The sequence below is a fragment of the Micropterus salmoides genome, unplaced genomic scaffold, assembly GCF_014851395.1.
Source record: "Micropterus salmoides isolate LMB-PRFRI ecotype aquatic unplaced genomic scaffold, ASM1485139v1 Ms_hic_scaffold_5, whole genome shotgun sequence".
Taxonomy (NCBI): Eukaryota; Metazoa; Chordata; class Actinopteri; order Centrarchiformes; family Centrarchidae; genus Micropterus; species Micropterus salmoides.
The window spans coordinates 28,630,190-28,650,777 of NW_024044237.1; the positions used below are offsets into that span (position 1 = coordinate 28,630,190).

The following is a 20,588-nucleotide window of genomic DNA, read 5'->3' on the forward strand; positions in this document are numbered from 1 at the left end:
CACAACATTAACAAACTAATGACCCCAGCCAATCTCTCGTCTATGGTATACATTTGCAATCCCAGCCTGCAGTCCCCATTGTACCACTCATGTTGGCTACAAATTCTCGCTTCCCTTTGATGTGCTGTTATAATCGCAATAACAGAAGCAACCTGCCATGTCCTGTCACTGCATCATCCCTTTTGATCCTTGAACACAGTAGGCTGCAATGTCTCAAACTGTATAATATATACAAATCACCAACATAGAAGTAGGAAATGGAGACACACGCTCTCATTAAAATGTATCTCTGCTCAGCACTTTGTTGTGAATCTTTTGAAAAGAAGATGCCAGTTTCAATCTTTCACATTGATTGAGAGTAGTCATTCACTCCATCTGAATTGCTGTGGTGGCGTGAGTTGCTTGTGCCTTTAGTAATTAGCCAGTAGTTTTGATAGTCACTGGCTGACGGAGCCAGCATGAACAGTTGGTTGAGGTGGTCCTGGCCACCTATGGGTAGTTTTTGAACTTTCAGAGGCTTTCTGAAGGATTTTCACCTCTTTATTTCCAACTGCAGTGTCAGGACCAACAACAAAACACAGTTATCCAGTTTCTCTGAACTGTGAATCACTTCTCTAAATAAAGCAACATATATTTGAATTAGTAATTGCACAAAAGATGTTGCCTACATCATAGGCGTCGCTATACCCTTTTTACTGGGGCAGATGCCCCTGTATCCATGTGCTGTTCCCCAGTGAAATTGTCAAGACACCTTGGCGCCGTTTTTGGATGTTTTGGGCTCCGCAGTCAAACGATATGAAACGTTGCAAAAAACAAGTCACTGTTGAAAGCGAGTGTTTACACTGTTGATGAGAGGACAAAGAGGGACTATCCCTTCTGTGTACAGAAGAAGGAGAAAATAACTCTATGAGTGACTTTTGAGACCAGCAGTCAGGTAAACTTGTGTTCTCTCCTCTCAAAAGGTTCCTAGTTCTAGGATACAGTTCCTTGGTCTAAACATGGCTAAAGTCTGATGTGAGCAGGTTCATGTGCAGCTGCAGTGAATCTCTCTCTGTCTGTCCTGCTCCTACCCAGCTGGGCAGCGCTTCTCAGTCTGTTTTTGTCTTGGTAGCTTGCCAGACTGTGACTGAACAATATTAGAGAGAAATACAACCATTTATAATGTTTGATAAATGCCAACGGGCAACAATGTTTATAAACAGCAGTACTGAAAAGAAAACCAGGTCGCGCCTAAACATGCGTCCACGAAATGAAACGCACGCATTCCAGGAGAAGGGCCCAGCTACAGTCCGCAGCCGGACCTTCTTGCATTCCAGCAGCAACATTAGTGGGACCAGTCCAGACAACACAGGGATGTGATATGGCAGTCCTCATAGGCCCACATCATTTAAAACTAAACTGTGATTATCTGTCTCTCAGTGAAGGTTAGTTACAACTCTGGACTAATGCAAAATGGAAAGAAGTGGATTCACATTGCCTATTAAAATGTTGATTAGCAGGGCAGACTGGGCATCCTTCAATAAATAATAAACATCACATACTCAGTCATGTCATAGAATAAATAGTTTATTTTCCTTTTGAAAATGTATTAAAGGAAACCTGTGAGCCAATTTGAATGGGCCTGATGCAGCTGTTCACATTAATATCTTGCAAGTATTAATATTTATAATTTACAGGGGCTGTGCTGAAGTTTGTCAGTAGAGTAGATGCTGAATCATAAGCCAGTACAATCACAGCTGATCCAAATCCAGTACTAGCACAGACCCAGTCCAGACATTTTTAGCAGGTCACACAGACCCACGTTAAATACAAGCAGTCCCAACAAATCTTTCTTATATTCTTAAACCTGCCATGTTTGTTCAGCACAAAAACGCCAAAGCAAATTTCTTAAACCTACTTGACACTGATGAACTCAGTTCTGAATAAAAAGACTGATAATCTGATTATGACCAAAGATTAAATATTTAATAACAGCCAAACCACAGTTTAAGAGACAAAAACTACAAAACAGTCGATAGCATCATTTTTCACCAACAGCTTCTTTATAAGTGATCTCAACATGTAATGATAGAAAACACTTTTACTGTCTGAGTGTCTTTTTGGAAAAGTCAAAATGTCTCTGTCAACCTGTGTTGATTTTACTGCTCACCACATCAACATCTGGTCATTAAGGACTGATGGCCAATCAGCTGGATCCACTGGAGGAGTAGAAACAGGATTGTGCTGATCTCCACTACAGTAGGCCCAGGTCGACCTATGAGGAATATTAACACAGAAAATAAGTAGTTGACATTTTAGTAGGTTGACATGTTCATACACAGGGTGTCCCTAGAGGTGAATAATTGTTTGTTGATGTAGGCCTCTCTTACCAGCAGTGTCAGCTTCTTGGGTAACATGTCCGTTTTAGTTTAAAAACTGAGAATTAAAACGAATGCAATCTCGTTTTAGCTGTGTATCAAAACTGTCCATCAAAATGACTGAAAATGGAGATCTAGTGGCCGTTCATGTAGACTGTGCATGCGTGACATGAAGCAGATGGTCTATTCCGTAGTTACAGAAAATTCTGCAAAAGAATAAAGTACTACAGGTGAAGAACAACACAAATTTTTTATTTTTCATGGACCAATAAGGACCTGTTACTGAATGTAACATGGGAGTTAAAAGTGGCTGTGGCGGCCGAAATCAGACTGGGAGTTGTCGCAAAGTAAATACGGTGACATATACAGTACAAGTGTAGGCTATAAGTGTGATTTGCAAAGTCCAAAATATTTCAATACAAATACCAAGTTAAAAACTCTGTCAGTAGCATGGTGTTTCTACTTTGCATGACTTATGAGACCCCATCAGAGAGCCAAACATGAGCATCTGCATCAGTTTTAGGTAACGTTATTTGTTTTTGCCATTTTAGTCTGGACGCCAGATGCAAACGTATTTTAAAATGAAAACGCAGTAGTGTGGATGGGGCCTTTAATAATACAATTTAATCCTATATTATGGTATAATATTACTACTATACCAATTTTATACAGTTTGTAAAAGTTTTGATGCTAAACGTGGTTAGCATGTTAGCAAGTATAGCGTTAGCATTGTTAATACCAGCGGGGTTAGGTAAGGCCTTTAGTTCAGATTATCTAAAAATACAGCATAGGAAAATGGAGCCTGTGGTCTTACGTACCTTTATCTTCTTGCCTCCTCTGTTCTTCAAGGGTCTTCTGTTGTCTTTTTACATGTCCAGACAAATACGATCTTCTCTACTCACAAATCAAGCCTGACTGACCCAGTATAACGAGTGATGTGTCAGGGTCAGGAGTCACAGAGAGGTCCGAGCGAGCTGACCAATCAGAGCAGCTGATTTTCCTTAAATAACCACCGCTTATAATGGTGCGTAGTATAGAGAGATGTGTTTCATTTTATTTTATTATTTTGTGTTCTTTGCGTTCTTTTTTCAGTGATTTTTTTCCACCACTAGCAAGCAGTGACTGTAGGGGGCCGTCTGCTGGCTGCTAAGGTCGCTTAGTGGCTCGGCCGGTGTTCTGACGATCTATGCTGCCTTGTCGAAAAATGCAACCATAGCACAAATCGACAGAAGAGTCTATCGAGTCGCTCTGCCCTATCGAAAAAATACCTTATGTGTTCCCTTTTCCAATCCCATAAAGCTATAACTCTCACAGTATTATGACATATTCTGTTTTTTGATTATAATATCATTTCAGGGGTAGCGTATTCTGAATATCCCCTATCAAATAATGCTCCCATTACAGAATCATTTTATATTGCGCCACTACTCGCTCCATGTGTACTGTATGGGGAGCATGTTGAAATAGGTTAAAATACTATATAATGCCATCTTTATTTAAGATATCAGGGGAAGCGTATTCTGATAGACTAATAATGATTTTTTTTGTTGATGTTACTGATCAGCCACTTTCTCGACGGCATTCCCAACAGCAAGGTTGCACAGATTTATGGGCGTGGAAACAAACCACGCTTGTGGATCATACACAGAACCGCTAAATAGTGCGCAGAGGTCCATTCAGAGCAGCTAGAAGAGATTTACATTCAGGATTAAAACAGAGACAGACTGTTTTAAAGGAGAGGTAGTAGTGAGAGCACTGCAGTGTCAGGTGTGACTGTGCACCAATGGTAAATTGTTTAAATTTTTGACGAGTCAGGTAGGAGGACCCCATAGTAGAAGTTTTCTACTCTGGCTAAGGCCCTTTCTGACATCACAGTACCAATATTAATGGACTAAGCAAGGGAAGCTGGTAAGGCACATACACTTCACTTCATACACTTCAATCAAAAATAGATCAAAATCAAAAATTTACAAGGGGAATGTGGTGGCCTGTGCCCCACTAGAGCTTTATGTATAGCAACGTCTCTGGCCTACATCATCTCAGGGTCAGAGAAATGTGACATGTGTACTTGGGAGAACTATTCATATGCCACCCCATTCATTTACAACTCGCTTCCCCAATCACTTGAGAAAATGGTTGTAGAAAAAAAAAAAACACTTATCGTTGTAGTGGCTCAGTCTTTTCCAATGGCTGCTATAATTGCATTTCCCGTGCAAATCGCTCCGGTTGTGGAGAAACCATACAAAGGAAACAGTATCCATCTAAAAATGGGAAAGCCCATCTTTTCCTGATTAATTGTTGGCATATTGTTCTCAACTGGATGCACTCCACTTGCACAGAGGACTAATTTTCACCTCCATTGTGAGGAAACTTGAGGAGAAAGGGATGCATACAGTGTATATCTTTCACACCACATTGAATAAACAAATAGCACTATGAGACTATGAGGTTGATGTTTTTATTCTAATTTTCCACAAAGAAATAAAGATTTAGCAGAATTTTATTATTTAACAATTATATACCCACATGGTCCTACGAAGATGAAACACAGAGGATTAAATCCGCACCACAAACAAACCCAATGCAACAATGCCTTAAAAATGACACAAAATCCAATGATATTTAAAATATGTACAGAAATTAAACATGAATGTGGATCTGTTGGTTTGGAATAAAGAAAATTGACTGATTGCGTAGCTGATTAATAACAATTACTAACTAGCTGATCACAACATGGCAGTCTACCAGCAGAACTACTATACAGACTTGGCTAAATGATTTTGAGAGCTTATTCTGTTCGACCAACAAACCAAAACCCCAAAATATTTTTTAAAAGACAAAAGAACGCAGCAGATCCTCACATGTAAAAAGATGGAACCAGAGAATGTTTGGCATTTATTGCTTCAAAAATTACTCAAATGATTAATGGATTATCAAAACTGTTGCCTATTAATTTTCTGTCGAACGACTAAGCTATTAATTAACCAATCATTTCAGGTCTGAAAGAAACCGTTACCGCACATTAGGAACCAATTTATAGTCCAGCATAGATAATATGGTTTAACATGTTATTTTGAAAAACAATAGAGCATGTCATAAAGCTGATAAATTCATATTGCAACATTTACCTGTGTGAATTAGTTCCAGACTTAACATTTAGTACTGCATTGTCATATAAGTCTCTTTTATCTGATGAACTACAATGAATAAACAATGCATGTTGGCGCCTTTATATTTCTTCCTAACTGACTCCTACATTCCCACATAGAGTTCTCCAAGCCAAAAATGTCTTGCAATGCCTGGCTCCAGAGCTGGAGCTACACAGCACAGAGGCTGAAAATCCCTCTGCTTTCCAAAAAGCTTTCCTGAGGCCAAGGCTATGAATTGATATCCCACTGTTGCATTACTCTTGGCCACAGAGCAGAACACGGGACGAGAATAATAATAGGATGAATCATTTGTAATTCTTATACTGCTCACCAACTAGTGCATTATAGTGGTGAGGAGGGTCATGCTGGAGATGTCAATATCCCAACTGGCATAAACGATAATCTTTAGTCTGCAAGCACATGTTCGGATATACAGCCCATACACGTGCACAAACACACGTGCACGCACACTCTAAAGCTCACTGAGAAAAGCCTTCCAGCACTACTGATGTTTTAGAATTTTCCGTTAGAACACCCTCTGCTTCTCTCGGCATGAAGAACTAAGATGCAACCTGCGTACCCTCTGAGGCTTGGTGCATGCTCAATCAGCAACATGATATGGCTCACGGCTCTGTGCTGAGGTCACTGCTGGAGTCTTGAAGACTGATCATGCATGAGGTAGCAACACAGTGTTTCCCCACTGATGTGCCAAGCTAGCCATGCTGCTTCTACAGCTACAATTCAGCTGCATAGACTGAGCTCCACCCTGAGGAAACTGGGCTCTTTCTCAAACTGTGTTCTGTACATTGATATGGAATGTGTAAAACATTTCAGGCATGGCCACTGAAATTAAAAGCAGTTCAGCTGTCAAACATTGTGACTTGTCAGAGAATTTTGGTCATGCAATAATTTACCAACACTGTTCTGATCTGAGGACCAGTCCACTCTAATCAAGATGACTTTACTTTTGTACAACTCCAGTTAGCGGTATTACAATTAATTAGTGAAACTGGCCTTCAAAGTTCAATCTACCGTGCAGTTGTTCCCCCTTTCATTTCAGAATGGCTTTCACACATGTCTACAGCATGTTAATCAATAATAAAAGTAGTCAGAGAAGGCAGCTGGACTGTCCTTCAAAATCACTCTAATGCACTTTGCTTGACAACAGGAGACAGGGCTGCCTGCGTTCCAGTCTTCATTCACCTTAGAAAATACCACCCTAAGCCTCATCTGTCATGTATCGGCTGCAGCCTAACATTTCACTTTGTTTGGCAGACATTGATTTTTACCTCCAAGGTGTTGTCAAGGAGGCATCCAACTCATACATACCTCCTCTGCTGTCTCTCCAGAGGCTGCTTAAGAAGGAATTGCAGGAACACACAAACACAAAGGAAAGCTCAGAGAAATGACTATATTTGAAGGTGGCTTGAAATATTGCCACATCATTTGAATAAGGACACTGGTGGGGCTGAAATGTGTGGGTGATAAACCGGGGCTTATCAAAGCAGTATTTCTCAGTGCCTATTCTTGTTGTGTATTTAAAGGTGTCCTGTGCATGTACAGTAATAAACTTGGCAGCATGTAATCCAGATTCAAATAGATATTGTAAATACACGTAGAGATGCAACCTGTTTGAGAAAGGATCAGTATGTATCAAAGCATATCAAATGTACAAGTGAGGACCTATTGTGGTTTTATGGGTGCCGTCCATGCCAATTCTCTCCAAAAAAACCCTCAGGACATCAGACATATAAATGTTACATATTTGTATAGCACCTTTCTTTCTTTTCGACCACTCAAAGCGCTTTTTACACTACATCACATTCACCATCCACACACTCAACAGAAACTAACATTCATACACTGGTGGAACCAGGGGCAATGCACGGTTCACAATCTTGGCCAAAGACACCGGGATTGAACCACCGATCTTCCGCTTAACGGGCAACCCGCTCTTCCTCCTGAGTCAGAGCGGCCCGCGTGTTGACTAAAATGCCTTGAATCTATTTCTTCAGATTTATCCAATCCTCCATCCATATTTTTAGGGTGTTTTCCACCACAGCAAGTCAGATAGCAACAATTTATCAACCACTGTCTTACCACAACCTCCACCCATCTCCCTACACACACACATTTGCAGCCTAGTTGAGCAACACTTTATATTCATTAAGTGTCAGAATGTTATAACAAATAGCTGGCTTAAAAGAGCAACAGTATATCTTATTTAGGAATTATTTGGTACCAAATAGCAGTGATGTATGAGGTAGCTTTGAAGGTAACATCCTTGCATATTTTGATAATAAATACAGCAACACTAATTATAATACAGTAGATGTGCTTTGCAATTTAGGTTTTTAACAAGTTATAATGATCAGATCAACTTCATTAAATGCACAAACCAAATAAGTTGTTGAAGGTAACCTCAAAGTCATTAGGATACATTGTCTGGGCACAATGAGTGTCTGTAAAAAGACTTCATGGCAATCCATTTAACAGTTGTCGAAATATTTCAGTCTGGACTAAAGTTGTGGTCTAACCGTATGACACAATTGCAATTGCTAAAGCCACAATGCTAGCATGGCTAAAAAGGAGTTTTCTAAAGTATCTTGATCATCATAGACAAAGGTCTACATACACAAGAACAACTGTATATAGTATAATGTCAATTATTTTTTGTAAAAAGACAGAACTCTGTAAAATTGCAAATTCTACTTTCTTTTAGAGCTACAGTGATTTAATGCTCTAAATAAGCCTTCCCTCTTTTCCTTCCAGGTTCAACCCCTGCTCATTTCTTAACAACTATCGTTTTTATTTCTTCTTATTTCCAAGTTTTAACAACATAGCTCATATCGGCCAACATATTGGCCGATATGAGCTACTTGCATTTAATTGGCATCGGCATTGATAACAGCAGATATATGACTATTTGATAAAGCAACAGAGAGACAGATCCTTCAATCATGTCATGAGTGTTGCATAGTTTGCACACCAGAGAGAGCTCTACAGCTCCCCTGTTAACAACACTGCCTCACCACTATAAATACAGAAGAAAACAATCAGCTGACCCGAGTCTACCGGAGCCTACCGCAGCATAGACACACGCAGGTCTGTGTTAGCGGTGAGTCGGTCCTTTGTCACGTTAACTGACTTAAATAATTAAAAAAACAGACCCAATCACTTCTCCTCTCCTAAAAACATTCATGACTTGCTAACCCTCCCATTTTTCATTGCCCTCTCCCGGCTTCCTCCCGGCTCACAGCAGTATGTTTAATGTTACGATAGTTGGGTGTTGAAAGCTACACTGCTGACAAACGTAATTGTATATTTATTTCTGAAACAGTGTGGCAGTTCTAGCAAATGGTCCTCTTTTGTCCCCAAATCATCACTTCTAAATATTCTCTAAAATCACATAGTGTACAGCAATTCAATTCAATTCGGTCTAGCTTTATTGGCATGAATGTAAAACCACAATATTGCCAAAGCTACAAATAAATTACAAAAGAACAAATTATATTTTTCACTTTAATATCGGCATCGGCCCCCAAAAACACATATCGATTGGGCTCTACTGTTGTTTGACATTCATGCCAATAAAGCTGAATTGAATTGAAAGAGAAAGAAAGACAGATGCAATGTTTGGCTTTGTTTCTCTGAGCAAGCTTACATCTTGCTTTTTTGCTTATGTCTTGCTAAGAGCAAGCATCATAAACTTGCTGTGTTTTTGAAAGTGCGTGATGAATATACACAATATTTATGAAAATGAAAGAGACCGTAGAGAACAACTTCATCATGCAGATACATAGTAGACTGATAACGGTTTCATACAATCCACTGGCTTATACATCAGAATTCCTCTCCAAAGAAGTTCAACAGTTCAACTCCTGTAACAGCTAAATCTGTGCACATTTAAACAGATAAATTAGCTTAGGTAAATGTGTGTTTGTGCATGTGACATTGTAATCTGTGAGTCGGCAAATGGTGGTAACATGGTAAGAGCAACATAATATCAGGGAACAGATAGCAGTCGTGTGATGACAGAATCCATTAAGTTTCTCTGTTCACAGTCTCCATTTAGCCTCTTCATATGACTCCACAGAGATGTGCATATCTGCAGTTGGGTTGCCGTACTTGTAAACTATGCAATTTACGTTTCATGCCACAGCAGGCATCAATTAGCACCTCTCTCACGCCTCTACATCTGAACTGCATCAAATTTGGTTCTGTGCTGTTTGGAACATGATGTGAATTTGTCATGACTCGACTGAAAGAGAGGAAATGTTCAACACTGAGGAGCTTGCTTATTGCTCACCTTAGGCTGTTAAATCAAGAATAATTATCACATATTGTGCTTCATGATTATAGATTGAAATGGTATTCATCACTGTTGCTCAAGTATCTGAAAAGGGTACAGTATGACGGACAGAAATAAAGATATTTCTATTGGATGCACCTGGATTTTTCAATTATACAACACCTGTGTGAAATAACGCCTTTTATGCACAGTCAAGATTTCAAACCATATGATTTAGTGGGGAAAACCTAACAATTGCACATACAATTTTTAAGGTTTATCATAAAATTCCACTGCTGAGGCTGGGAGTTTGCCTCACATTGTATTATATCAGGGAAGTCTATATTTACCACATAATGATACTGTTATTAGGTTATTTGCTTATTACTTTTTACTTACAAGTTACACAAAAGCAGATTCACACATGATAAAAATCAATGAATTAAAGCACATCCTATTGCAACATTAGCCTCAGCTGAAAAGAGTAAACTGCTAAAAATGATCTGTGTCTATGTTGTGACGTCGCAGGGTGTGGAGATGTGTGGATATTTGGGTGTACAAGGTGACTGACTTTGACAATGGAGAGCAGTATCTATATCACATCTCAGAGAAACCATCAGTGTTTGTTCATGTTGACCGAGCCATGACCGAGATCTTCCCCTCATTTTAACCACAATGATCTTTCCATAATTTATTTCAACTTACATAACTTACACAACTAACTACAAAGTAGTGTCAGTTGTCTAAACTTAGCTATAATATCATCATGGGGCTGAATATCATATATACCTACTTTTTTGTTTCAGTATGAGGCCTTTTTTGAATTTGAAACTGTTTTGCGGTTGCGTCCTTTTGTTCAAACAGCAGCTTGATACTGTTGTCAAACTGTGCTGCTCTGGCCCTCAGCAGTTCACGCAGCAGAACTTGCATGACTTTGAAACGTCTCTGCGGTGGAAGACACTGATCGTCCTTCGGATTGGGCCTAATCATGTTTGCTGTTCCCCAATTAGATAAGGGAGGTGCGTCGTCAACACACAAGCTTTCTCATGTCTCCCTGTGCTTTTCCTCCCGCTCACCAAATGGCAGCAGTAGGAGGCAATGGATGGCCCACACTCACACCCGGCTAAGTCATTTCACACTGGAATACATCCATCAGAATTAGGATCATAAGACTGACAATGGAAACTGAGAAGTGAAATCTGAGAGACAAGGCGGCTGCGGGCAGCATATGGCTTAGCGAAACCATAAGTTGTCAGTTTATAAAAGGCAGCAGCTGGTTAGGTTTCCTGACCACGCTATATATTTTTTACACTTGGCCAGTTTAAACAGTGTAAGGTATATTGATACAGCAGCAAACCCACAGTTGGCACCACAGTCTGCAGTCACTCTTGTTCTCAGTATCACATTTCAGTCATGGAATTTCCAACTCAGTATACGAAACCGAATCACACTTTGACACAATCTGTGCTTGAATAATTTGAAGAAGCTGAAGCAATGTTGCACCTTAGAAAGGGCCAGCAACAGAGACAACAACAAATCTGGACTAACATGCATAACAGACAGTCAATTGATAGACTTCACACCCAATCTGTAACGCTGGACACAATCTGATACCACAGCTAATCACACAACAGTATCCTTTCTCCCTGTCAGCACTAAAATTATATCAAGAGCTGATGTTTAACGTTGACTTATGCTAATTTTATCTTAGAAAATAACTATTCAACACAAGTGAGATATGCTCGGCTTGCTCTAAAATCTCAACATGCTTATTTGCACAGTCCGGATGCTGTGCAAATAACGAAAGACAATGAATTTTGACCCCATCCTGATGTTTATTCAAGGCACTGTCAATAATGTAATCCCTATGATTAAGTTAGAAATCACATCTGCCACATTCAGGTGAAGGCCACTTTGCCTCCTACATATTCATTGGCAACAATATTGACGAAATGTCTTGTCTGGCTAAATTTACAATGGGAAGTGTGAAACTAGAGGATCATTTTGTGTGAATATAAGCAGAGCAGAAATGCATACAGGAGATTCTGGGATTAGCTCTGAAAGGTAGTATGCTAACGCAGTCTCTTCACTCAGGTCTGGACACTGACTGACACTGCGGACTTACTGTAGACATTTGGCAGACAAGGTAACAGAAGTGTACAACTTCCTGAAGAGTGAGAAGTTAGAAAGACTTTGAAGTATCCCATGTCGTTAGTGCCTAGCGGTCAAAATCAACAGTTTCTTTTAAGACTTCACGCTGTAAATCATACCTGTAGCGAGCTAACCTGCGGCTACAGTAGGACTCGGCAAAAGAGGTCAATAACTATGGCAAGACACATTTACAGAGAGTCTTTGTGTTCCCGGAGTGGCAATAGAATCTCATTGTCAGGTGTTTAGCCAGATAAGGTCGCACACCCGCAGGGATTAGCGTCTGCTTTTCATCAATGTAATGCTTTAAAAACAGGTTTAGCAAACGTGAGGTGGATCAACCAATTTAAATGCTAAACCTCTTTCTCTCTCAGAAGATTGGGGCTAGGGGCTAAACACATACAGATAAACAAATCAGACTAGCTGTAAGGACTTGGAGCAAGGGAAAACAAATGAATGACCCTCACACCTTTATTTGTACAGAGAATACTGGGGAAATGGTGATATGGCTTGCAAAGTGTTAAGGTGAGAGGCTGATAATGTGATAATACTTTCAGTGTCAAGTTCCTCTGTTAGACAGAGCCATCCTGAGGCACTGTATTCAATGTTAAATATGCAAACAGAGCCTCAGGAGTTTGTGATAACAGCAGGAGGAGGATATTCAGAAATGTCACTGGTTTTGGTTTAACATAACACTCTTGTAGCCACTTGTATGTACAGTAACAATATGCACCACCACTGCTCATATGCTACCCACAGCAGTAGTTGAATTAGATCATGCTGGGAAGTGACATTACTCTTTGAGAGCAGCATAATGATCACTATCAATCTCTTCATTGTCGAGTCACATTAGTGAAATATCAGGGAGGAGTACTGGAAAGGGGAAGGAGACCGCCGTGAGACATCCTCCACCATGGCGGCATGGCAGTGCATTAATCACAGTGGTGGGACCCTCTCTGTGTCCAGGCTGAAAACTGTCAGGGTAAACACTTCAGCCGATGGAGATGCTACTGTTATGCCGGGAGAAAATTCCGTGCTGGTGTCCCACCACATTGGCAAACAGTGGCAGCTCTCTTTTTGCAACACATAACTGCCACAGCTTTCTCATTTCAGATTCACATTTTACTCCCAGGCTATTTCAAAACGCTGCTGCTGATATCTTCAGTCATCTTTTTTTTTAACAAATACAGAGCCAGGCAAGGAGACAAAACTGTCATTATTTCATAATCAGCCAGGCTCAACAAAGATTTCTTGCTGCAGATATTCAACATAGTCATTCTGAATGTAATAACAAGCAGCAAAGATGCTGTATTTAAAACTGTAATACCACATCTGACATGCACCATGAAACAGCTGCTTGAACGCTTCATGACTTTCAAAGCCTCTATAGAGAGCAGTCCCGGAGAACTCACAAAGTCTTCATCCATTAACTCCATCAATCTGAATTTGCTCCATCAGTTTCAGTTAGTGCCTACTGTCTCAGCAGTCTCTGGCAGAGAGCTGCTACAAGTGCCCTCACTAGGAGAAAATTTTGGGGGAGTTTTTTTAGTCTCCCTGTCTAGGATAGCAGCACACATGTCATAGTCAAGTGGTTTATGAAACCACCCGTTCCCCGACTCCGCTACTGCCATCTAAATAATGAATACTCTGCCACTTGCAGTAATCCTCCAGCAGCCATCCCCAGAAATAGAACAAAGTCAGACAGAGAGCGCTCATTCTCTACCCTTCACTTTTCAAAACAAATAATGCTGATTCTTGAAAAACCCATTCAAATTGTTGGCATTCCAATCATACTGCAGGTTGATGGCGTGCAGCAGACAAAATATTTAGTGTACTGTTCGGTTATTACAGAGATTCGACATTCTTGGCCCCATCTAGGTCGTGACTTCAAAGTTTTGCTTAGTATCCATTTTGAAGGCAACATCAAAGCGTGGGTAAGCCAATGATTTCAAAAGGCATCAAGAGCTAACCAAAAAGGTACAGTAACTGCGAAGGGCACCTTTGGGCTTCCTATGATGGATGATAAGACAGAGAAAAGACAGGAAAGGAGAGAGAGAGAGATGCGGGTGAGAAGGAAAGGTAGGAGAGACGGGCAAAAAGAGAAATTACTAGGGAGAGAGGTGAGCTTATATGAAAGGTATCCTTAATTAGATGGAATGTTTGCCCTCTTCCACAAATTCCTTCATGTGGTGCCAGGAAAAAAGACCAAAGCTGATGAGTCTTGGGAGAACTATCTGCCTAAGTGGCCTTTTATTGAGAGATAAAAAGCTCCTCTTTGCCTCTGTTCCCATCCACTGCCCCTGATTATGGAAGATGTGAAGGCGGATGAACGGAGGGGCCAAGGATTTCTGACGTGTCCTATTGTATGCAGATGTGGTGACAGGCCTGGCATTTGGCAGATGAAACCTATGAACTGTCTTCAGGGATCTTAGCCAATTATAACAGGAAATAAAAACTAAAGGGAGAATTTACAAACATTTTACCAATATTCAATTATTCTATGATAAATAGTTTATCTGTATAACATCATAGGCATTTAGTGTAACTGGAAAATTGCTTAAAAATCAATACTAAACACAACACTAACTTGTTAGCGCAGTTTCGCATTGGAGAAAAAAATGTCAGACAGCAAGAGACAGTTATTACTTCCCTCCGTGAAAATCTTACTTTCCTTCAACTTTGTGTCTACAGCCAAACTATTATTATAATGTTGCAGTGATGTCTGTCTTAACTGTGCAACACTCTTATCATAATTCATAAAAAATGTCAATTAAATATGACAAGATGAGACACTGCAAAAAACAATGATCATTTAAATTTGTATTACCGTTATGTACTTTCATCTAAAATGAGTCAAACTTTGGCACTTGCAGCAGTGTTGATTGATCAAGTGCCGTGCTAATGAAAGCTTTGAGACTGAGGGAGATTAGATGGCTGCTAAGCTTTGACCCTGGATGCAAAAACAGCGAGGGCTGGGGATTGCTATCATAAAGCAGCTAAATGGCTTATTTCACCTCCAGCTCTGGTAGCCACCCACTGGCATCACTGTTTGGATAATGATACCCGTAAATGCCCGCAGTAAACAGCTAAAGAACACGGGGCTCCAGCCCTTCCCCAACACCATTACATGAGGTAGGGATGTCATTACTTTGAGAATTCTGGTCACTCTAGCACGAAAACCACATTTTCCACACAAGGAAACAAACACAGACAGACACATCTTTCAACTTTCAATATCCTTGGTTGGGTATAAAGTTTATGTATGATTAAAAATGGCGGGGAAAAAAAGATCAAATATGAAGAAATTGAGTATCAGAACTCAAAAAACAAAGCTCTGTTATAAGCAATCAAAACCAAGTCAGTCAAGCCAACTAAACAATTTAAAGCCAAATTATAACCACAATCTGGTCACAATTATGACTTATTTTCCCAACAGTGAAGAGTTTGCACTGGTCCAAAATATAAGACAAGTCAGCAATTACACGGTTACAAGGTTCAATTGTTCATCAATTTACAACTCAGGGTGGTATTATGAACTGCAAGTTGTAGTTCACTTCATGATACTCATAAATAAAATAAATTACAGAACAAAAATGATCAGCACTGACATTATCTTATTGCATGCAGAAATTTATGATTAATATATTTTGCCTCCCAACTGAGTTAGGGCCATTCAAATGAGTATTTCCATTTTTCCATATTTACTTTATACTTCCACTCCACAACATTTAATATAATTTAATATTAATATATATCTGAGAGCTGAAGTAACTAGTTACTTTAAAAATAAGACATACATACATAACCTATGATGATCTTGATGATATAGTACATAAAATGGCTCAGTAAACTTAGCTTCATCTTGCACCTATTGCAATAATAATCTGTAATGTACAAAATAATAACAAATAAAATATATTATAGTATAACATTCACATCGGCAATTGGGAACTACAGTAAGTAGTACAGTAAGTAACTTTTGCAAAGATGTGAATACTTCACCTCCACCACTGATAATGTAAATGTAAAATAAATGTGTTTACAGATTATAATCTGTAAAATAAATAAATAAATCAAGCCTTTAAATATGTTCCTGTCTTAACTGTGGCATATTAACAGCTACTGGAAAACTTTTTTAATCAATATGATATGTATACTGTATGTAATTCCATTTGCTTGCACATTTATATTTTAGTTCAAACTTGTTTTGAGCTATGGAGCTGCTATGCTCTGTGCATTCCAACCTTGGAGTTTTACACTTAAAGGGAAATCAGCCTTCCGCTTTGTTTGACAAGGTAAACAAAAACCACAAAACAGCAATGTCTAGCTTTGCTTTAAAGGATATTTGACCACCAATCCCACCAATCTATGTCAATACTGTTCTACTATGATAATACATTACAGATTTTCAGATTGTCATAAAAAAGACTCAGTATTTACATCTTTTTTTTTTTTACAATTCTAAACAATCAACTAATTTTCACATCTATGTTTTCCATTGTAATTATATTTCATATTTTAATTAACCTTTCCCAATAGACACTGGTTGAAGCTTTCAGGTGCGCCATTTCCCATCCACATTATCCGACTGAGTTTTAATTAAAAACACGGGTTCAGTGTCTCCCACATGACATCACTCTGGGGACAATTTCACACTCACATGCTTTCCAAAAACCTTATTAAGATTATTTCAGATGTGGATATGAGGATAATGTATGAAAACCAATGTCATCTTTCTCTTTTGAAGAAGCAGACACCAGCAATTTTTATGCCTTTCAATCAATCATGCAATGATATCACATATAAATAATATGTGTACACAGACATATGCACTGTATGTATATACAGTATATTCATATACAACATCTATATATCTATACATCCATCTATCAATCCATCTTTGGGAGAGAATGCTTTCTTTCTGATAAATGTTATGTTATTAAAGATCAAGTTTTGGTAGGTGCGTCTACCAACTTTTTTCTATCACAGTTTTTAACTAAAAATACATATGTAAAAATCTAAATTTTCAGATTTTTCCCGATCATGCTCACCTAGAAGGCACTTTGTGTTAATCTTTGTGTAGGTATTAAAAATGAACAAAAAAGTATTAAAAATATTTTTTGTTAGTTTTGAGTTTAAAGCTGCTGATGTGGTTTTTAACTGAATATGAGCTGAACAGAACACAAATTTCACATCACTGCCCAGTAAACAGTTATACTCTTCATTCAGACATCACATAAAATAAACAAGAGTTCATCCTTTCATTACATAAATTATGGAGCAGTTCCATCCAGAAACCACATCATAATGCACAAAAGCTTTTGCTCTCACCGGCCCTGAAGTCCTGACGTGTGTTTGCCAGTAAGACTAAGAGGAGAATAAGACTGGCAGAGCTGCCTAGTGAAACATTAGATAAGAAAATTAAAACAAAATTGCTCAGACCTTGCAGTTAATGTGAATGCCGAGCAGCTTTAGTCCATTGAGAAAACCATGAAGCAAAAGCAGGCCTGCACAAAGTATTGATAGTCAGCCCATTATGTTTCATATTGAAGTTATTATTACTATTCTGCCTGCACATGTTGAATGGCAACCTTAAAACTACTTCTCCTTTAGTATAAACCATTCAGCATGTATGAAGGTACATTCACCCCTTCCTCCAGGTACACAAACCTACTTTTTCAATGTAATTACCACTGACACATATAAAGATGGCTGTATCACAATATACCCACCTCTTCAGCAGCGTGCCCACCCCCTCAATTACCCCTACACACCACTGCACAGGCAAACATGGCCAAAACCCAGCTATAGCAAAACTAATACCACCATGAGAATGCAGCTTTAAAATTACACGACTGATGGATGTTAAAATGAACAAATAAATGTACAATGTAATTTATCATTTCCTATTCATTCAGGCAGCTAAAAATATACCTGCTTTGCTCCACAGCTCACCTTATGGCCCGCAAAATAATTCATTGTGATGCCTCATAAGATTCAATGCCCGTGGAGGAAATACTCATTGCATTTACCTGCTCATATTTACCTGTCACCTGTAAATGTATGTGGGGCTGCCACTGTATGACCCTTTGCAGCACTCAGACTTATTCCACTGTTGATGCATCTGCTCTGCTTACATTGCCCACCACTCGCTACACACCAATTACTCTTTGTCTTTGTAGCTATTGGTCTGCTAAGCACTTCAATCCATCTCTGTCTCCGAGGCCGTGACGTCAACCCGAAATGATTAATCAAAGGCAAGTCAACACCCAAAAGCAACACCTACGTTACCCTGCATACATTACCCATAATACTTCATGGGTGTCATGTTAAATATTGCGTGTGTAGGGATGCTAAAAAGAGCTGCAGTTTTTGTGGAGCATGAGCCAGAAAATGCAAGTATAATGTCTTGACACTGATGCAGTTTAGAAAGCTTAAGGCAATATATTTTAATATTGTATTTCATATAATATTAAAACACCTCATTTCCATTTGTTTCACATAATCAAGCAGTGTTTCTGATGATGTGAAAGAAACTATAATCATTATACCGTATGTGTTTATGTAAAATAGCAATGAAATTCACAACAAAACCCTTCACTAAAAATGTTTCTAGGTGATTGTAAAGCATCTTGACCCTGCTGAAGTCCAACATGAGCTCCCAGTTATTCCATAATGCAAATATTTCCAAGCCTGTGGATGTGGTTTTGGGGCAAGTGCAGTACACCGTATTATCAATTTGCACGTGTTAGGCTGCAGTACCATTTTAAACACACACCGCCCCCTCATAAGGAGGAGATCCACAGGGGGATTGAATGGAATACAATAGACTGTAGCTTTCTGCAGTAACAATAAGGCCCAGGCTAGCAGAGGAGCTGCCAGTACACAGCCCTTGTGATGCATTAAACATGACTTTGCCACATCAAAGTTGTTGACAGATGCAATTCATGTTAAGATTTGTCAGCAAAGATGTCCAGCAAAAAACAACACTGACAAAATTCCGTAAAAATCTGAAAATGGTTTCGTAACCCAGATTAGAATTTGGGTTAATTTCTTAACGCTTATATAAAAAAGCACTGCAAAGAAGTTGGTGTGTTACCTTCAAAGAATGCCTGTAGCAATTCCCCACTGAGGCTTTACTGTAACAAGGTCCACTCAGGCTGCGATGCTGCTTTGTATTAGATTTACAAACGCTCCAGATTTCCTCCTCTTCCCACTGTTGCTACAGGAGCCACACACAGCACGAGAACACTATCGCACTGACACATGGATGGCACTCAAGCGATGTCAAAAGGGTTAAAACCTAGTGGACCGGAAAGTCACACCAGCATCGTTCTAGTTACCAGCCACCGCTGCTGCACTCTCCAGCAGCTCTCTACCTCCTCCTTCGTTTTCTCTTTCCTTTTTTTTTAAAACTCAACCTATCTCATGGGCTTCTCACCCTCCTTCTGTGAGATGGTAGACGAAAGCGCTGGGCGATTTGCACCACTCTATCATGGATCGTGTTACGCTGTCTGGCTGTAGCGGCGGTCACAGATGATAGGCTGAGGAGCTTTGCGTGTGTGTTTACCACTCAAAAGAAGTAGCGGGAGAAGAAGGAGGGAGGGAGAGAGGGAGGAAGGGAGGGAGGGAGAGGTGGGCTGCTTACAAACACAAATATCTGGAATGGTATCCATAAAGATTATTGAGCTAGGTGACAGGCTTTGACAGAAAACCTTGATGGGAATTCATGAGGGTTACTTAGTTACTGTATTCAGACCTTAAAGTGACACTTTTAAATGGTTCTCCTTCAGTCATTTCATTGATCACATTATTTTAATATTTTATGACATTATGTGATACATACTGCTGCAGATAAAAGCAATATAGAAACAATAGCTGCATTCATATTTAAAAAATCTAGACAGTTGATGCTCTGATTATTTGAACACAGATGAGTTTGTACATGAGAACAATGAGAGCGCCAAAAAATAATTAATTAACGCCACACATTTACACTGTCACTGTGAACGTGAAGATGGGAACTAAGGCTATCAGCCCCTTGTTTTGATCTTGTCTTGTTGGCGGGATTGTCAGTGTTGTTTGTTTATTTTTGACAGCATTTTATTAAATATTTGACTGCGGCTCCTAATCAAAAGAATTTTTGCTTTATTTCACATAGTCATCTGTGACCTGGAAATGGCCGTGTCCTCATTAACTTCTCAAAAGAAGTGCTGGATTATTTTAATGTAGCCTAAATAAAGGGGTATATAAATACTGGTACAGAGTATCACTATGTACCCCTGATAGATGGTTCTTATCATTTGCTGATTCCATGCTGAACATTTTTATAAAATACAATAAAAAACAGCTATCAGGGAAAATGTTTAGGGTGCACAGCTTACCAGTATTATAAATGTATATAAAAGTCCAGGACTTTTTGTCTAAATGAAAAATATTGTTGGTTTGATTCCTAGTGAAAGCACTAATCTAACTCAGATTCCAGGTCTGTACATTTCGTCAAACTCTGCCCTCTATTAGCAGTTCAGAAAAATGTCTAGACTTTGTTTATATCAAGGTCCGGAGACGAGGTGTGAGCAAGTATTTAATAAAAGCTGAACTCATGACTCCATATACAAAATCTATCTAGATATAAATAAATCA

The 20,588-nt window shown here is 39.2% G+C and overlaps 1 protein-coding gene across 7 annotated transcripts in view; it reads right to left on the reverse strand.

Moving 5' to 3' along the window:
• Positions 1 to 20,588, reverse strand: part of si:dkey-237h12.3 (teneurin-3) — a 146,579-nt gene that overhangs the window by 91,951 nt on the left and 34,040 nt on the right. Inside the window, exon 1 of one of the 7 annotated variants that reach the window (XM_038699719.1) lies at positions 19,045 to 19,323. The exons of the other annotated variants lie outside the window; for them this stretch is intronic. The gene's annotated coding sequence lies outside the window, so the exon portion shown is untranslated. Of the gene's footprint in view, positions 1 to 19,044; positions 19,324 to 20,588 lie in introns of those variants that run through there. 7 annotated transcript variants of the gene reach the window in all.